Genomic DNA, 19839 nt, shown 5'->3' with positions numbered 1-19839 from the left:
AGGAAGACAGGCTATTTATTGGTGTGGTACCATTCAGGGAGCTAATGCTCAAAAGTCCCAAACTCCCCCATGGCTTACAAGCGAGGATTTTTAAGGGCAAAATTTGGAGCAGGTGGTGGTCATGGTGGTGGGTCTTCCCAGAAGGTGGATGCTGTTAATTGGAGGCCCATGAAGTCACGTTAGTGGATGTTACTCAATTGCTTCTGGTGCTTCTTTGGTGCCAGGGAGGTCTGTTTGTTTCATCTTTTGTGAGACTTGGAATCTAAAAAAATATATTTTTTCTTTATGTTAAAGATTTCATAAGGTGTATCTGGTGCTTATGTGTCCAGGATAGTGCCCATTAGCTGCCTGTATGTGTGTATGTGTGTAAGCTATTTGGGTTGAATTCCATTGCGTTCCTTTGAATTGTAAGCAAGCATTCCTATCCCTTGGGTCTGGGTCTGTATGTTCCCTGGCCAGTCCAGCTGTGCCTGGGGATGATATGGCCTCTAGTTAGTTCTATTATCAGAACTAACAAGATGGATGTGAGTTTCAAGTCTTTTTTTTTTTTTTTTTTTTTTTTTGTTCAAGTGGTGTTGGGTAGGCATGAACAGGGACAATCTGAGAGAGGGGTAGCTGGCTTTCCATAAAAGATGCCTGAAGCCCCTATGCAAAAAGCCCGTTCTGAGTGGGGAGAAACCAGAGAGCAGAGATGTGAGCATTGCCCTCAGCAGTGGAACTCTGTGATGGGAGGGATTTGTAAAGGGATTGTTAGGAAGTCCCACCATGTAACTCCCTCTGCATACCCTCAAGAGACCTTCAGTCAAGATCCCTGTGACTTTTCAGGATGCCTGGGTGGCTCAGCAGTTCAGTGTCTGCCTTCGGCTCAGGGTGTGATCCTGGAATCCAGGATCGGGTCCCACATCAGGCTCCTTGCAGGGAGCCTGCTTCTTCCTCTGTCTGTGTCTGTGTCTGTGTCTGTGTCTCTGCCTCTCTCTCTCTCTCTCTCTCTCTCTCTCTCTCATGAATAAATAAAGAAGATCTTTTTTAAAAAAAAATATCCTTGTGACTTTGCAAGGCTTTTTAGAAAGGATTTCAGATGTGATGCTCTGATAGAATGAGACTAAAGGATAGACCAGAAAGACCTAGCTTTCTTCACGGAAGAAAGGAAGGGACTGTGCTTTCCCAAGGAAGGGACTGTGCTGCCCAGGGAAAGGGAGTGTTCTGGTCAGTTCCACAGTTCTAAATCTCCCCATATAACTCAATGGGTTCTGATTTACACATCAGTCTCTTGTGAGTTGCATCAATATGAGTCTATCCCACTTGAAAAATGGAATTTCTGGTCCTGTAGAGCTGAGGACCAAATTCTATAGCAGTCACCCCACCAAGGTGCTGCCCCCCTCATGGCTCTTCCAAAGCAGAGAGAATACCTTTATTTTCTCCTTCATCTAAAAAATATTTTTATATGTGCCAGGCACACATGCTAAAGATACAGTGATAAACATAAATTTTGCCACAAACAAATGTAAAATCGTGACATTTTGTTACTGCCACAATGGCAGGAGGTCTACATAGTGCTCTTGAGGGATCAAGGCAGAGGGATTTGACCCAGTCAGGGAGATCTGAAGATGAGTAGGAGATTTGGAGATAAACAGATGAGGGAAATGTGCTCCAGGGAAGACTTTGTAGAGGAAGGAGGAAGGATGTGACATGTATGGAAGATCTAAAGAAGAGGCTGAAGGGGAGAGGGAGATGGAGATGGTGGGGAGAGGAGGTGGTAGGGCCAGGAGGCAGAGGTACCAGCTCATGCAAATCTTTGTTTTAAGAAGAGTGTTCTTGGGGCATCTGGATGGCTCAGTCAGTTAGTGTCCCCCTTCGGTTCAGATCATGATCCCAGTATCCTGGGATTGAGCCCAGCATGGGGGCTCCACACTCAGTCTGCCTCTCCCTCCGCCTCTGCCCCTTCCCTGTTTGTGCTCTTCCTCTCTCAAATGAATAAGTAGAATTTTTAAAAAGGAAGAGATTAGGGAAAGGGGGGGGAGAAGAATGTTCTGGACAGAATGGGTGAGGACAGACAATTTAATGGGCTATTACTCAGCCTCACCAGGTAGTGATACTTCTCAGAAAAATCCTCATATTGGCCACAAGAGACAGGCATGAGGCTGTTCGTGGTGATGTTATCTGCCATAGCCAAATTATAAAATACTACACAGTTATTCTAAGTAACAGGCACACACAACAACAAGAACAAATCTTAAAACCCTAGAGCAGAGTGGGAAAAAATAAGAGATTGAATGAGGCTTACAGCACAATACCATCTAAGTAAATTAAAAATGCATGCACACTAGACAACACACATGTTTTACAAAGACACACACTCTGGGGAAGAGAGGAGGAATAGAGAAAAGAGATAACGGCCATAAATAAATAAAACAAGAGGGAGGGTGTGCAGAACCCAATGATTATAGTCTGTCATGAAGCAAGCAATGAGTAACCCAACCTCTACAACTGGGTGGAGTATGTTATATGAATGAAACACATCAAGCATATTTAATAGTCCCTGGTACATAGTAAGTGGCCAACAAATATGAGCTGTTACTATTATTTAACCAATCAACATGGAACTTCTTGGTCAGCACTCGGATATTTACTTATAGATCCCTTTCATTCCCCTTAGGAGGGTGACCTTGGGCAGCCCAGGTGGCTCAGCGGTTTAGCACCACCTTCAGCCCAGGGCGTGATCCTGGAGACAGGGGATCGAGTCCCACAGTCTGGCTCCCTGCATGGAGCCTGCTTCTCCCTCTGCCTGTGTCTCTACCTCTCTGTGTGTGTGTCTCTCATGAATAAATAAAATCTTTTAAAAGGGGGGGGGGGTGACCTGATCTAAAACAATGCATTCTTGACTAATAATATTCTTTTTTTTTTTTTTTTTTTTTGCTTCCTTTCTGCTTTCAAAAACCTTACCTTTTCTGCAGCTAGGTGGAGCTCCTTTCTATTTGTCAGATGGGATGCTGCCTGATTCATGAATCATTCAATAGAGTCAATTTGACCTTTTAAGTTACTCAGTTGAATTTTTGTTCTTTAGCAGTAGAAATATCAGAGATTAAAGATAAATTCGAACAAACAAACAATTGCAAGCCCCAAATCTCTCCTGGGGAGTAACTAAGGTCAATATTTGACATTCAGGAGAAATAGCTCCCGAGACCTCTACAAAGGCAAAATTTGTGAAATCCTTGTCAACATCAGCTTCATAAAATGCAGGATATACAGCTGAGACGGGATAGATGGTCATGCCATTCATTGACAAAGAGACCACACAAAGAAAAACAACCTTGATGGGAAAAATAAACTGATGTGTTAGTTTGGGGCTGAAATAGTTTGTGTTGAAGTCTGAGATTCTTCTAAGTGCATACAAAAATGTTGAGGGCCCATTATCTGCTCTCATAGGTACTAGGAATGTGCTGGGTAATGAGAAAACAGGTGAACAAAACAGATGATTCGAATCTTATTGAGCTGACAAGTGAATCAAATAAACGATATAGGGCAGTCCCAGTGGCCTAGCAGTTTAGCGCCGCATTTGGCCTGGGATGTGACCCTGGAGACCCCGAATCGAGTCCCATGTCGGGCTCCCTGCATGGAGCCTGCTTCTCCCTCTGCCTGTGTCTCTGCCTCTCTGTGTGTCTGCTGTCATGAATAAATAAATAAAATCTTTTTTAAAAAATAAACGATATAAAAAACAAAAAAATAAAAATAAAAAAAAATAAAAAATAAAAAATAAACGATATAAAATGTAATTTTAAACTTTGATAGGGGTTATGTAAGAAATTATAAGACATTTACTAGAATGTAAACTAATGTAGTTTAATGTTTACTCACGTCCTTAATACGGTCCTGAGAAGATTCCCTCAAAGTGCAATTTTTGGGTCTACAGATCTGTTTTTTTTTTTTTTTTTTTAAGATTTTATTTATTTATTCATGACAGTCACACAGAGAGAGACACAGACAGAGGGAGAAGCAGGCTCCATGCAGGGAGCCCGACGTGGGACTCAATCCCGGGTCTCCAGGATCGCGCCCCGGGCCAAAGGCAGGTGCCAAACCGCTGCGCCTCCCAGGGATCCGATCTGCTTTATTTTTAAAAAACTAAACATACACCTAACTCTGAGAAATGAACAAGGGGTAGTGGAAGGGGAAGTGGGCGGGGGGTTGGGGTGATTGGGTGATGGGCACTGAGGGGGGCACTTGGCGGGATGAGCACTGGGTGTTATGCTATATGTTGGCAAATTGAACTTCAATTAAAAAAAAACAACTAAAAAAAAAAACTAAAAAAACCATAGAGCTAAAAAATAAAATAAAAAAAACTAAAATAATAAACTACATCTTTTGGGGCAGCTTGAGGTTTAAAAATTTTTTTAAATTATCTTATAGGCTTTGGGGAATGAGAGAGGATACTAAAAACACACAAGGACTCTGGTTTGTTAAGTTCCCCTAGGGCATCGGGCATAGACTGATAAAATAAAAACTACATTTCCCAAGGAGCAGCGCGACACGTCACAAAGGAAGGACGGCGCATGCGCGGAAAGGTTCGCGCTGCGACTAGCTCGTAAAAGGGAAAAAGCGTGTGTAGTTCTCGACGTGCCGCGAATCTTCGAACGCAAGCGCGTTACGGTACTCAGACTTTGAAAAACATTCGAGGGACGCGCCCGCGGCTGCCGTCGTAATTTCCAGCTCGACGTGCCTATTCCGTGGCTTGGCAGGTGGGGATGGGTCGCAGTCTGGGGCCCCCGGGGAATGGCGGGAGCGGAGGGCCGGGGTCGCCCTCGGTACGTCCCCATTCCCGGGCCTCGCTGGGGCAACTCTCGGGGGGGCGGTGCGCACGCGCCCTGGGCGGGGAGAGGCGGGGCTCGGGGAGGGGTGGGGCTGCGGCGGCGGTCTTTGGGGTCTGCGCATGCGCTGGCCGGCGCGGCGTGGAGGGGAAGCGGGCGTTCGCCGTGCGGGGCGCAGAAGCCGCAGAGGCGGCGGAGGCGGGGTCTTCAGCTCAGGTGCGAGAAGACGGCAGCGGGGTTGAGCCCCTTCTAACGAGACAACTTCATTCGCCCTCCGGAGATTTCCAGTTGCCTCCTCATCTCTCGGCGCCCGTTTGCAGCGTGAGGCTTCAGCCTTAGCTGGCGCCTCATCTCCAGGTCTCTTTCGAACCCGCTCTAGTCTAGGCCCCCAGCGCTCCACTAAAATAGCACTTGGTGGAAACCGCCAGTGACCTCTCGGTCGCCAAATCTAGTGTTCAGTTCGTTCTCACCTCTGTAGCAATGGCTGATGCGCTTCATCACTGCCCTTTCTTGAAGCACTTCTTCGTTTGATTTGTAGGACATTCTCTTCAATTTTTTTTAAAGGTTTTATTTATTTATTCATGAGAATACACAGAGACGAGAGAGAGAGAGGCAGAGACACAGGCATAGGGAGAAGCAGGCTCCACGCAGGGAGCCCGATGTGGGACTCGATCCCCGGACTCCAGGATCACGCCCTGGGCTGAAGGCGGCGCTAAACCGCTGAGCCACCCGGGCTGCCCAATTTTTTTTTTTTTTTTTAATATTTTATGTATTCATGAGAAACACAGAGAGAGGCAGAGACCTAGGCAGAGGGAGAAGCAGGCTCCCTCCCTGCGGGAAGCCTGATGTGGGACTGGATCGCAGGACTCTGGGATCACGACCTGAGCCGAAGGCAGACACTCAGCCACTGAGCCACCCAGGCCTCTTAAACATTCTCTTCTTTAGCTTCAGCTCTCTGGTTTCTCCTCTGCTGATTTCTTGTTCCTCGTCCCTATCTTTAATGGTTATACTCCCCCGCCCACGCCCTCATCCTAAGCTCTTCTTTGTGTCCACTTCCTAGGAGCTATCCATTTCAAAACTATTTTCTTTTTAAAAATATTTTCTTTATTTATTCTTGAGTGCTAGAGAGAGAGAGGTAGAGACAGGCAGAGTCTTGTAGGCTTCCTGCAAGGAGCCGGAGGCAGGACTCGGTTCTGGATCCCGGGATCATGCCATGAGCCGAAGACAGACGGTCAACCGCTGAGCCACCCAGGCGTCCCTATTTGAAGGCCTTAAATAGAAATACTATCTATTGTGCTCTCAAATGTCAATCTTCGACCCAGTGCTCTACCTCCAAGACCAGATTTTTATATTCAGCTTGCAAATGACATCTCAAAGTGTCGAGTCGGCATCTCAAACATGTCCAGAACTGAAATTTTGAGTTTTACCCCTCACATACCTTCACCACTTTCCCCAGTCTTCCCATTTTTCCAGTTGTTCAGGCCAACTCAGGCCAAATACTGATATATTCTTGGTGTTTTTTTGCAGCCTGGCCCTGCCCCCCCCCTTTTCCTTCTCCAGTGTATTAGTGTGTATGTGCCCTTAAGGCTTTGAAGTTTCACTACTGAGTGTTCTGTGGATATTCTCTTTGGCACTTGGTCATTTTTGCCTGAGAATTTGTGTTTTCCGTTCTTCAACATTACCTGTCATCGTTTATTCAAATTTATCCATGTATCCTGTTTTCTATGTCCTTTATAAGGTATTTACTTCACCTACAAATAAGTATATGGAACTACTTGTTTAATGTCTGTTCCTTTCTGGACTGTGAGTTTTGTAAGCAAGACAGGGACTCTTTGTCTCATTCACTGATGTATATTTCTCATTCCTAGCATAGAGTAGGTATTTGACAACTATTCATGAGTGCATTTATACAGGGAAGTATCTATAATATCAACTAATTGGGGTACCTGGGTGGCTCAGGTGGTTAAGCATCTGACTTTTGATCTCAACTCAGGTCTTAATCTTGCAGTCATAAGTTTGGGCCCTACATTGGGCATAGAGCTTACTTTTTAACCTGCCCCCCCCAAAAAAAAAGGGGACAATTTTTTTTTTCCTGGGGTTGGAGGGAAGATAGTGAATAGCCCAACTTAAGAATTGTTGAGAGACTATTTTAAGAGATTTCCAGGATTCAGTTTGGTTCAGTAATGTATTCTGAAGACTTAGTAGGTGCTAGGCCCTGGGCTAGTTTCTGGGAATATAAAGACGAATACAACTGCATGTCAGTCTTCTAAGAGCTCGTGGTCTGCAGGAGAGATAAGTAAGTGAAACAGTCTCTCAATGTATGTGTGACAATGCAAGAACAGAAGTTTGTATACCATGCTTTGAAAGTTTTGACTGCCCTTGGCATCAGGGCAGATGAGTGGGGCCTGGGGCAGCCAGATCCCCCTGCCATTCTTTTCCAGCTGTGAGCAGCTTTGCCTTTTACCTGAGTGTGCCACACAAATGTTACCAGAAATATTTTGTACTGTGTGTGCTGTGGTGTGAGAAGGTTGGCAAGTACAACTCTTGAAGTGTTAACTTTGCTGCCAGTTGATTTGTACCCTGAAAGATGAGCAAATTTGAGACCCAGGGGGAAGTGGGGAAAGGATCAAAAGGCATTTCAGGCAGGCATAACAGAAGCATGGAAGTCTGTGCTTGTTTGGGATGCGGGCACTGACATTGCTTAGTATGATTATTATGTGGTATTGCTGTTTGAGAGGGGCTGGCTATCCAGGATCTGAAGCATTGCCTTGAAATTGTTTTGTAGGGGCGCCTGGCCCGCTCAGTCAGAGGAGCATGTGGCTCTTGATCTTGGGGCCCTGAGTTCAAGCCCCATGTTGGATGTAGAGATTGCTTAAATAAATAAACTTAAAAAAAAAAAACTTTAAAAAAAAGTATTTTGTAAACTACAGTGTATCTTTTATAAATAACTGGCCCAACCATGAGGCACCCTGTTCTCAGTGGGTAGGGTCCATCAGCATACATAGTTTTAGTGACCCAACTTTCTGGGGCTGGAAATGGGGACATGTAGTAAGTCACAGGCCTTTTTAACCTCATTTCTTAATTTGTATACAAAGGCTCTTAACAACAACAACAACAACAAAACAAAGACTCTTAAAAAGACTTTATTTACTTTTTTGAACTATTTTATTTATTTATTTGACAGGGACAGAGAGCGTTCACACACGGCAGTTAGAGGGAGAGGGAGAAGCAGGTTCCCCACTGAACCAAGAGCCTGATGCAGGGCTTGATCCCAGGACCCCGGGATCATGACCTAAGCTAAGGGCAGACACTTAACTGACTGAGCCACCCAGGCTCCCCTTACAAAGATTTTAAATGAGTCTTGGAAACGAAATGAATGAAAATAAATCTCCTATAGAATTTTGATGTATCTTCTGCATTGGAAAAAAAAATACCCAGTTTGCATCATTTTAGGATTTGTGGTCTTAGGATGCCTGGGTGGCTCAGTAGTTAAGCATCTGCCTTTGGCTCATGGCGTGATCCCGGGGTCTGGGGATCGAGTCCCACATCGGGCTCCCTGTGAGGAGTCTGTTTCTCCCTCTGCCTCTCTTTGTCTCTCATGAATAAATAAATAAAATCTTACAAAAAAAAAAAAAAAAGATTTGTGGTGTCTCTATGTCTGTGGAGTAGAAGCTAGTTATTTGAACATTGAACTAACAAGATTTGGATGTTGATCATACAAGGGCTGTTTGAGCCTTAAGACTTAGGTCATAGAGTCAGATCTGGATTTGAATTCTCCCTCTGCCATTTATTACTCGTGTGACCTGGGTAAAGTCCCTGATTTCTCCAAGACCCTGGTCTCTACAGTGCTAAATGAAGAGTACAGCACTTACTCTGCAGGACTGTTAGGAGAGTTAGATGGAGTCATCAACATAAAACTGCTTAGTACATAGTAGGTATTCAGTAAGAAATAACTATCATGATGACCTTTATTTTTCTACCTCTTTTTATCAGATGCTACTATGAATCATCATCTTCTTGGTGATACTCTTTAAGTGCAATCTTAATAACCTAACAGTTGATTGACAATTTCCAGTAGATAAAATGATTCTATTTCCGTGATCTCTTTTACTACTGAATAAGCTGAACTTGTTACAAAGCTTGAAAATGAGAGGGAGAGCACAGATTTTAGAGTTTACAGCTTTGCAACTCCCTGTATTTCCCAAGTCACCTGGCATAATTTAACCAATCTGAACTTGTTTCCCCAACTATAAAGAGGGTGTGCTTATGGGATTGCTCTAAGGTTTCAGTCAGAAACTCCCTGTGTAAGCTTTGGTCTAGAAGCATGGTAGGTACTAGGGGAAAGGAATCATCATCTCCTTAATTTTTTTTTTTCAAACCAGACGATGAAAGTAGATCGTTGTTGATGATGGCCAGATTAATAGTATGGGATCTGAGAGTAGGGTCTTAGAGGACTTTCTTCCCTTTGATTCAGAACAGAACTCTTATTGTCTTGAGCCCTGTAAGATTAATGTTAGAGGGGTTTAAGTACAGGATGTTTGGATTTGTTTGTATTAGGCTTTGGCTTCTAGAAAAGGAGCTACAGAACAGGTTTTGCCTGGGTGATTAGCAGGTAATACATTCTTTGTCCCTAGAATTACCTATTAGATATCTCAGTTGCAGTTAAGAAAAAGGGAACCCAGACCAGTCCAAGCAGAAAAGGAGTATCTGTTAGACTCTTAACTGAAAAGCCCTGGGCATAACAGCTTCAGGGAGGGTTATATCAGGAAACCTAACTAACGTCACCAGGATTTTTTTATATCTTTCAGCTCTGTTTCTCTCCATGTTGGCTTCTTGGTCAGGCAGGCAAAGGCCTCCATCAGTTCCAGGCTTCGCTGCTACTCTCTTGACAACCAGCTGAAAGAGGTATCACTTTGCAGATGACTACTAGCTAAAGATCTCAAGTTGATTTGGACCAGACCTGGTTCACATACCCCTTCCTGAGCCAGTCATGGTGGTTAGGGAGAATGGAATACGCTCATGGGCCCAGATCATGTACCCATCTTTGGAACCAAGGTGAAGGACAGTTTCCCAAAGAGAAATTGGAGTACTATTACCAAAATGGAGAAAAGGTGATGGGCAGTATGCTCAGAGGTCACTTCCTATAGTGGTGGAATAGCTCATATCAGGCCAGTCCTCCCACAAATAATGATTATAAACTGCACACACATGCATTAAAACAAACAAAACAGCCCACTAACTGGAATAAGTGGAAAAGTAGTTGATACCCAGAAGAAAGGAATGGCACTGATGAGTCTCCTATTTGTTTGTTGTTGTTTCCTTTTTTTTTTTTTTAAGATTTTATTTATTTATTCATGAGAGACAGAGAAAGAGAGGCAGAGATATAGGCAGAGGGAGAAGCAGGCTCCACGCAGAGAGCCCGCCCGATATAGGACTCCATCCCAGGACTCCAGGATCACACCCTGAGCCGAAGGCAGACTTAACCACTGAGCCACCCAGGTGGCCCTGTCTGTTGTTTCTAATGCCTTGTCACGTGATAAAGACTCTTGGAAACAAGATAGCCAGCAAGAGTTCCAAATTCTTTTTTTTTTTAAGATTTTATTTATTTATTTATAGAGACACAGAGAAAGAATGAGAGGCAGAGACACAGGCAGAGAGAGAAGCAGGCTCCATGCAGAGAGCCTGATGTGGGACTCGATCCTGGGTCTCCAGGATCACACCCTGGGCTGCAGGCGGCACCAAACTGCTGCACCACCGGGGCTGCCCAGGAGTTCCAAATTCTTGATATAAAAGTCATTTTACCTAAATGTCCCATCAGCTGATGAATGCAAAAACCAAATGAGGTCTGCCGATACAATGGGATATTATTCAGCCACAAAAGGAGCAAAATAGACATGTACAGCATGGATGAACCTTGAAAATATTGTGCTCAGTGAAGGAAGCCAGTCTCCGCAGGCTACATGCTGTGTGATTCTGCTTCTATGAAGTGTCCAGAAAAGGCAGATCCATAAAGTCAGGAATTAGAATAAGCAGTTGCCCATGTGTGAGGGGAAGAGGGACTGAAGAGTGACCACTGATGGGTACAGGTTTTGGGGGTCATGAAAATATTCTAAAATTAGGTAGCAGCGATAGTTGCACCACCTTGGGGATATTCTAAGAAGCCACTGAATTGAACGTAAAGGAAGTCGAGTAAGTGCACAGGTAAGTGCTCAACATCATTAGTTACCAGGAAGTCTGAATTAAAACTACAATGAAAAGTGCTTCACTCTAGCTAGAATGGCTAAAATTTTTTTTTAATAAAATGAAAATGACAACACCGTACACTGGCAAGGAGGTAGAGGTACTGGAACTTCTGTACATTGTTGTTGGGAGTGAGCACTGGTACATCTCAGGGAAAGGGTCTGTTCCGGCCCTTTCTTGTAAAATTAAACATCCACCTCAGACCTAAGTACTTAAGGAAAGTAAGTCTACAAAAAGACTTGACATGACTACATGGCAGTTTTCTTCACAGTGGCCCCAAGCTGGGAATAACCCAGGTGCCATCAGGACGGAGCTAGCTAAACAGATTTGTTCAGAGGAGAGAATGCTGCTTAACAATAGAAAGGGACAAACTCCTGATACACGCACCACCACTGATAAGTCTCTGAAATGAGAATCCAGATGCTAAAGAATGTGGATGGCATGATTACATTTTTAAAAAATTTATTTAGAGAGGGAGCGCATTTGAGTGGGAGGGCAGGTAGCAGGAGGGAGAGTCCCAGACTCCACCCTAAGTGGAGCCCAACATTGGGCTAGATCTCAACCTGAGGCAAAATCAAGAGTCAGACGCTCAACCTACTACTCAGCCATCCGGGTGCCCCATGATTACATTTCTGTGAAGTTCTAGAACAGGTGGAGCTCATCTATAGTGAAAAATTTCAGAATGGTGGTTCCCTCTGTGGGTAGAAATAGAAAGTGTGGCTTCTAAATCAGTGGGAAGAAGAGAGTGCCAGGAACCAAAAAGTTGAGAGTGTTGGTCCTTTCCTCAAAATTTGTAAGAAAGCCTAAAACCTTGCAGGGGTTGTCTGGCCTCTGGAGGTTGAGAATCGTGATAGGATCACCAGGGGCCCTCAGACTCTTATAACGGACAGCTTGGACTAGAAGCCACTTCTTCTCAGCTGGGAGCACCAGCCTTCTGGTCACGTATGTTTCCAGTGCCCGGTGCTTTGTTCCCTTGGGCTTTGGCATTGAGGGTGTTTTCAGGGGAAATTCAAGTTCCTGACTGAATGGATCTGGAGATAACAGTTTGTTGTAACATAAAATGCGGTGGTTCTCCCAAGCCAGGCACTACCCAGTAGGCAAACAGGAGCTCGAACAGGAGAGCACTCCCCAGTGGTATGCTCTTTGCGTGGCCTATCATCTCAGGTTGCTTCCCTCAGGCTTTGGATGCATCCGTGGGTTTTTTTTGTTTGTTTTTTGTTTGTTTGTTTTGCCTGTGTTTTTGCTTTGCTCCACTTAGCATCATCCCTGTTTCTTTCCTGGTAGTTCCCTGACCACAATTCCAGATAAGGAGGGGGCAACTCATGTTTACTTAGCATACACATCGTGCCAGGCACTGCTTGGACCTTACCTATGTTGTTAATCTGGGTACTCTGGTTGAGACTCAGAAAGGTTCAGGAGCTCCCCAAGGGGAGTATATGGCCCCATGAGAACTTAACAGCTGTTCTGCCCCTGTTCCCCTTCTTGGAACATTCCTCAAGTGTGCATGTCAGTTTATTTCTCTGTTGGCCATTTTGCAAGTTGTGTATTTCATTTCTTTATATGACTTAACACTGCTGTGAGTGCTGGGCATGCTGTTTGCCTCTTCATGTGTTTACCAGAGCAGTTTCTGACAAACAACTGCCAAGCCCTCCCTATGTTCTCGGCTTTATTTTGGGTGCCAAGATACAAAGATGACTATAACTCGGTTCTTATACTTGAGGGGCTGGAAATATGAGAAGTGGACTCCCTCACAAATAGAAAACAGTTTTACAAGAGCATGTGTACTCTGATAGCAATGACATTGCATGTACAGAGAGTGGCACACAAAATGAAAATTGTTTTAGGTTGCTGGGATTTGCTTTAATAATTCTTTAATATTGTTAGACTATTTTTTTTCCTGCTAAATTAGGAAAAAGTAGAAAGAAAAGTGTGGCCAGAGTGCTGTGGGAAGCCAAGAGAGTTCTGACTGCTGAGTGGTTAAAGAATGCCCTCAAGAAAAAAGGGCATTGAGCAAGGAGAACATGAGGTGAGGTTTTCCCATGCCAGCTCCTACCCAGAAGGCAAGGCAGCCTTTCAGAACGTTGTCGCCCATGTCACCACTTCACAGTATTTCACACTGGAAAGAGACAAGAGGAGATGAAACCGTTTTTAAAACCATCAGTAACTGTTCACATGTGAGGGGATCCTGATAATTGGTGTAGGGGCTAAGTGTCAGGGGATGAAGGTCTCCAAAAATGAGGCCCAACAATCCCCTCCCCGCCCCCCTGCCACTGCTGCCTGCTTTGGTATTTGATCTACTCCCCCTGCCCCAGACCACGTGGATCAACTTTTCTGCCCAGTGCTGCACGTGCCAACCTCCATTTCTCGCATGTGTGTCTGTCTGTGCATCTTCCATTTGTGAAAGGTTTTGGGAAATAACATGCCTTTTCCCCCTGTGTATCCATGGGAGACCTCTGGAGAATACCCAAGAAATAATAGCGGTTGCTTCTATGGGTAGGAGATTTCATTGTACTTCTGGTATCATTTGAATTTTATTATTTGCATTTGTTTAATACATATACATATATATTAACTATATAAATATAACTATAAATATAGTTAACATGTATGTACCTATTTAAAAATTTTTTTTTATCTTGAGGGAAACAGGCTTTGTGTCCAACCTCAGTGAGTCACAGAGATAATACGATACTGTGATAATGTGATGAGAGCCCCAACTAAGACAGTGACAGGTGTGGTGGAAGGGAGGGGCTGGGTTTGAGAGAAACTTCTGAGGCAAAATCCCTAGAATTTGAATGAGGTGGACCAAAGAGATGGGGAGCTGTAGATGATCAAGAAGGGGGAATGGATGACTGGAATTTGCAGCCTGGGAAGCTGGCTGGACAGTGATGGATGCCATCAACCCACATTTGGAAGGCAGAGCAGGGCAGGAAGTATGAGGTATCTGAGGGGCATCTTGGTTGAGCCATTGGGTGGCAGTTGGAAATCTGAGTTGGGAACGTTGGGGAGAGATCAGGGCTGATGATCTCCATTTGGAAATTTCAGAATATGGGGCCTTATAGCTGATGAGATGCCCAGTGAGTGCATAGAGACAGAGAAGGGCTTCCTGGGGTGATCGTCCTCTGGGGTGGAGGAGGGAGCAGCAGAAAGACTGTGCAGGGCGGTAGGAGAAATAAAGGGGACTGGAGGTCTGGAAATCCAAGGAGCAGGGCTTTGAGAAGCAGTGTGTGGTCAAGTATCAGTGCAGTGGAAGAGTCCAGGAGCTGGCAGGAGATCACTGGGGTCTGAGGGAGAGCCATGCTGTGTTGGGTTGAGGCATGAACACGAGTAGAACTAAAGATGGTGAATACCATGGCCCAGCTCTGTGCTGGGTATGGAAGGTAGAGTGATCCCCACTCTCAGAGACTAGGCAAGCTGGAGAGGAGACAGAAACACACAAAGAATTCTAATATGATTTGGTAGGCACTGTGGTAGAGAGATGCATAGAGAAGGATAACTTTTGAGAACACAGAGAAGGGTAACTTAACTCAGCCTAGGAGACTGGGAGCAGGGGGGGTTCTGACCATGGCTGGTGGAAAGAGAGGACTTGGTAAGCAAGCCAGGTCTTAGAGACTAAATCAAGCAGATAATTAGGGGTGTCCTGTTTGCAGGAAGGGCATCCCAGATAGAGGGAACAGCATGGGGCTAAGAAATCAATCACGTGGTGTATAGTCAAAAGCAGAAGAGTTTTTTTTTTTTTAAAAAAGCAGAAGAGTTTGGAATGGCTGGAATATGAAGTATGAGGTGGGCAGTGATGAGAGGAGATGGTATGGGTGGCCTGTGGATGTAGGTGTGGGAGTGGGATGGTAGGTGTGGAATGGGGATGGAAGCCCCTTCATTGAGCCAGTGTCGTGTGTAAAGGGCTGGACTTATCTCAAGGCAGGGGTCGAAAGCTTTGTTAGGAGAACATGACTACACTTGTCTCTCTTTTTTTTTTTTTTTTTTTTTTACACTTGTCTTTTAGAGGGTAGTTCTTGGACCATGCAGAGGATGGATTCGATGGAGAGTAGATGCAGGAGGGCTGCTGCATCAGTTACAGGGAGACCATTGGTATGGTGGGAAACAGTGTCTGAAAGCCAAGAAGGAGGGGATGGGTTTATGGGCAGTAAGTCAACAGAAGTGGTGACTGATTGGACATAGGGAGATGGCGGTTCGAAACTCACTCTCTTCCCAGCACAGGCCGCTGAGTGGGTTATGGACACATCAACAGGGAAGGGGAGAACTACCACACAGGAGTTTCGGGGGTGGGGAGGGAGAGAGGGTTTTGGACATACTGATTTGGTTTTTTTAAGTTCTATTGAAATATTCACATACCGTACAATTCACCCAAAGTACACAATTCATTTTTTGTTTTTTTAAAGTATATTTGTAGACTTGTACAACCATCTGTTATTTAATTTTAGAATATTTTCTGGACACATTGATTTAAAATCTTTTTCAAATTGTAGAGTATTTCTAGCATATAAAAGTAGGGGGCTCATGTAAGGAGTGTCTTTGCCGATAGGGATTTGGGGTCTTCTCTGATAGAGCTGTCTAGCTGGCATGAAAATAAGATACTGAATCTTGGGGAAGTCATAGGGCTGGAGGTAGATTTGGGTGTTGGTACCTTGTGTTCATCGTTGATAATGAGGTAGCCTACAGGAGCCAGAGGAAAAGCCTCTCGTTAACAACAAAGTTTGGAATAATTGAAATGGGAAATTCAAAATGGACCTAATGGGAAAGATGGGATGGGGGATTAGGGCAGGAGAGACATGGTGTGTGAAGTAGAAAAAATAAAGTTCCTGCCAAGTCCTTGACCCGACCTATCGGTGGTTCTTGGTGTAGGGATTGTTGATCAAAGCAGAGGTGTGTGTCCTTGCCTGAGGAACTTCCAGTCTGGTTGGGGAAGAAAAACCAGAAAAAACCTACATTTATAAAAGTAGGTTGGAAAGTCTAGGTAGGTTCCAAGAAGAGTCCAGCAAGAGACAGGTTTGGTTTACTTACGGACAGTCCAGCAGGACGCATCTTGAGCTAACATCTGTATCCTTGGAGGAGGGAGGTGCAAGCTGGGGTGGAAGGGGAGGAGTGGAATGAGACAGGACGGCCCTGCTGTGTGTATGTAAGTAAGACAGGAGAGGAGCGAGAGCAGATGATGAGTGCATAGAGACAGAGAAGGGCTTCCTGGGGTGATCGTCCTCTGGGGTGCTGCATGTGTGTCAGGGCTGGAGCCCATTGCTCACCCACCTGTCTCTTCTTCAGATGCAACCCAGTTCTCAGGTCCCTGATTCTCAGCGTGCTCCTGCCGCTCAGCCAGCATATTCCTGTTTCCCCACCTGAAAACCTCCGTCTGCTCTGCCTCCCCCTCAGGCCTCCGCTCTCTGGTGCCACAGCTCAGCCAACAGGAAATTCTTATGTACATTTGCTGCTCCTGTCTCTTCCACTGGAGACGTTTTCCCTGAGGTCCTCAGTTCTGTCAGGCTCAGGAGATTGCTCCAAGTCCTTTTCTGTGGCACCTGGGGGCAGGGAAGGGGGAAGCGAGGAGACTTGGAAGCCTGTAGGGCGTGCCAGTGTTTGCAGGACAGGCAGGTGAGGGGCCAGCCCCAGAGACTGGAGGAGCCAGAGTGAGGTGCAGGGTGAAGGCCCTGAAGCCAGAGGTGGTCGCAGTGGGCACCTCTGTCAAGTGAGAAAGAGGCAGGTCAGGTGGGCTCAAGCAGGAAAGGATCTAATGCTTTGACCTGTATTAGCATCATCACTGGACTGGTGAGGACAGAAGCTAGACTGAAGTGGGTTGAAAAGTCAAATGGGGGTGAGGACAAGGGGCACATGCTTGGACGACATCAATTTTTCTGTGAAGAAAAACAGAGTGGGGAGCTGGAGGTGAGTGGGAATTGGAAGCTCTTAGTCTTTTTTAAGGTAGGCTCTCCTAAAGTATGCTCATTTTGCTCATACAGCGCAGGAAAGGGGTATCAGGTGACCCAAGAGGAGACAAGTTCAGAGCACAGATGAAGGGCTACTTTTCAGTAAGTCGGGGGAGTAATTCCTTTTCGAGGAGGCAGAGGTGGCAGGTGCTGCTGCATGTAGCCCAATGTGTTGATGGTGGTAACAAGATTTCTGGCTTGTGAGCAAAGTAGGAACCGGGGCTTCAGCTAGCCAGGGCCCAGACCCAGGTCTGAGGGCAGCAACAAACACATTAAGAAAGTTTGAAATGTCTGACAGATTTACTGGGAAGGATAACTGGTTTACGTGACAGCATTGTGGGCACACCTGCTGCCAGTGTTTGTGATGGTGCAATGTAAAGTTTCCCCCCCGCACCCCCGTCCGTCCACTGTGGGGCATGCCCCAATTTTATTCTACATAGGTGTGGGCAAGTAGAAGGCAGGTGGTTCTACCTAGAATTCCTGCTTTATTTAGCAGAAGAGAACAACCTTCTTCCATGCTAATCCTTCCCTTCCTGGGATCTTTCTACTGAGCTTGGGGTAGTCTTTCCTCCTTCCTCTTTTCTCACTCAGCAGATCAGTTCCTAGAGTTTAGCAAGGAACTCCATGCTGATAATTCTCAAATTTTACACTTCTAATCTCTAAACCCAAGATCCATCATTTTATGTGGTTTTAGCTCATGCAACTAGACTTTTTTTTTTTTAAGGGACACGTTCTTTATACTGAAACGTATTATATAAAGCTGTGGTGTTACAAATAGTGTCACACATGTGAGAAGACAGGTCTGTGTCCCAAGCAATCAAAAATAGATAAATTGGATTGCATAAAAAATTTTAAAATGTGTTTCAAAAGATAAAACTGAATAATAAAAAAGATAAAAATAACTCAGTAAAAATGGACAAAGGGCAGTTCTCCAAAGAAGACACACAGATGGCTAATAAACGTGAAAACATGTTCAGCATTATTAGCCATTGGGGAAATACAAATCAAAACCACTAGTTAACATTTCACACTCCACTAGAATGGCTGGAATCAGACAATAACATGCATTGGTGTAGAGCTGTGGAATCCTCATGCGTTGCTGATGGGAAAGTAAAATGGTGCAGCCACTTTGGAAACAGTCTAGCAGTTCCTCATAAGGTTTAAACATAGAGTGACCATATGACCCAGCAATTCCACTCCTAGTTATAGATCCAGAAAATGAAAACGTGTCCACAGAAAAACTTACCCACAAGTGTTCCTAACAAAATTCTTTTTTAAAAAAATATTTTATTTTAAAGTAATCTCTACATCCAGTGTGGGACTCAAACCTACAACCCTGAGATCATGAATCGTGTACCTTACTGACTGAGCCAGCCAGGTGCTCCTCATAACAGCATTATCTCAATAGCCAAAAAGTGGATATGACCCAAATGTCCATTGGTTGATGGACGTGTACAAATGTGGTATATGCAAACAAAGGAATATTATTCCACAATAAGAAGAAAAGAGGTACAGAACAAGCAAATCTATAGAAACAGAAAGTAGATTAGTGTTTGCCTAAGGCTGAAGGGGTAAGGGTAGGGAGATATATCTAAAAATAACAAGACTTTAGATTTGGATTCTGGTTATTTCATCTAAATGGACATAGACAATATTAGTTGTGTGTAGCTTTTACTTAGCATAAGGTTTTCAAGATTCACCTGTGTTGTAGCACACAACAGTACATGACTCCTTTTATTGTTGAGTAAAATATTCCTTTGTGTGAACAGAACCACTCTTTATCCCTTCATTTACCCTCCCCGACACTTTTATTATTTCTCTTTTTGATTATAACCATCCTGGTGAGTGTGAAATGATACCTCCTTGTGGTGTTGATTTGTATCCACTTGATGGCTATTGATACTGAGCATCTTTTCACAGGCAACTTGGCCATTTGAATATTGTCTTTGGAAAACTATTCAGGTCATTTTTGTATATGGTCTGAGATCGGGGTCCAAATTCATTCTTTTACATATGGATATCTAGTTGTCCCTGCACCATTTGTCAAAAAGACAATTCTTTTCCCATTAAATTATCTTGGTATCCTGGTTGGAAATTAATTGACGGTGGGTATGAAGGTTTATTTCTGGCCTCTCAGTTTTGTTTCATTGATGTTTGGGTCTGTCTTTATGCCAGTACCTCACTGTCTTAATTACTGTAGCTTTGTGTTATGCATTTTGTAATTGGGAAAACTTTATTTTCGAGATTGTTTTGTCTATTCTGGATCCCTTGAATTACTGTATGAACTGTATGATGAGCTTGTTAATTTCAATGATGAGGGACAGGAGCAGGAAGATGTTTACCCTTAGCCAGGAAGGCTGACTTAAGCCTGCATGCTTTTGATAGGGATCAAATACGTGCTGGTTGCTACGTTTTTTTGGGGGGGGGTTTTTTTGTTTTGTTTTGTTTTTTTTAGATTTTATTTATTCATTCATGAGAGACACAGAAAGAGAGGCAGAGACAGGCAGAGGGAAGAGAAGCAGGCTCCACACAAGGAGCCTGATGTGGGACTCGATCCCGGGAATCCAGGATCAGGCTCTGAGCCAAAGTTAGGCGCTCAACTGCCAAGCCACCCAGGTGTCCCACATGTTTTTTTTATTAAATTTCTTTATTCATGAGAGACACAGAGAGGGAGGCAGAGACATAGGCAGAGGGAGAAGCAGACTCCCGACAAGGAGTCTGATACAGGACTGGATCCAGGACCCTGAGATCTCGACCTGAGCCAAAGGCAGACACTCAATCACTGAACCACCCAGGTGTGCCCCAGTTGCTACGTTCTTTAAGGATCTCATGACTGCCTGTACACCTCACCAATAGTTCAT

General features: G+C 44.5%; 1 protein-coding gene and 1 long non-coding RNA gene across 7 annotated transcripts in view; one reads left to right on the top strand and one right to left on the bottom strand.

Annotated features, from left to right (window-relative positions):
* LOC112640043 (uncharacterized) lies at positions 1–4541 on the bottom strand. Its single transcript, XR_003123821.3, has 3 exons — positions 4429–4541; positions 2944–3058; positions 1–262 (listed from the first exon to the last, which is right to left on the bottom strand). It is a non-coding gene; the product is annotated as an uncharacterized LOC112640043 (long non-coding RNA).
* A 54-nt stretch (positions 4542–4595) lies between these two features.
* Positions 4596–19839, top strand: part of SGF29 (SAGA complex associated factor 29) — a 29497-nt gene continuing 14253 nt past the window's right edge. Inside the window, exons 1-2 of one of the 6 annotated variants that reach the window (XM_025415738.3) lie at positions 4598–4733; positions 9611–9707. The gene's annotated coding sequence lies outside the window, so the exon portion shown is untranslated. The other 5 variants (XM_025415740.3, XM_025415739.1, XM_025415741.3 and 2 more) reach the window with 5 other exon arrangements.

The sequence above is a fragment of the Canis lupus genome, chromosome 6 (assembly GCF_003254725.2).
Source record: "Canis lupus dingo isolate Sandy chromosome 6, ASM325472v2, whole genome shotgun sequence".
Taxonomy (NCBI): Eukaryota; Metazoa; Chordata; class Mammalia; order Carnivora; family Canidae; genus Canis; species Canis lupus.
The sequence above is the reverse complement of the archived record's forward strand: the minus strand, read 5'-3'. Positions and strand labels throughout refer to the sequence as shown.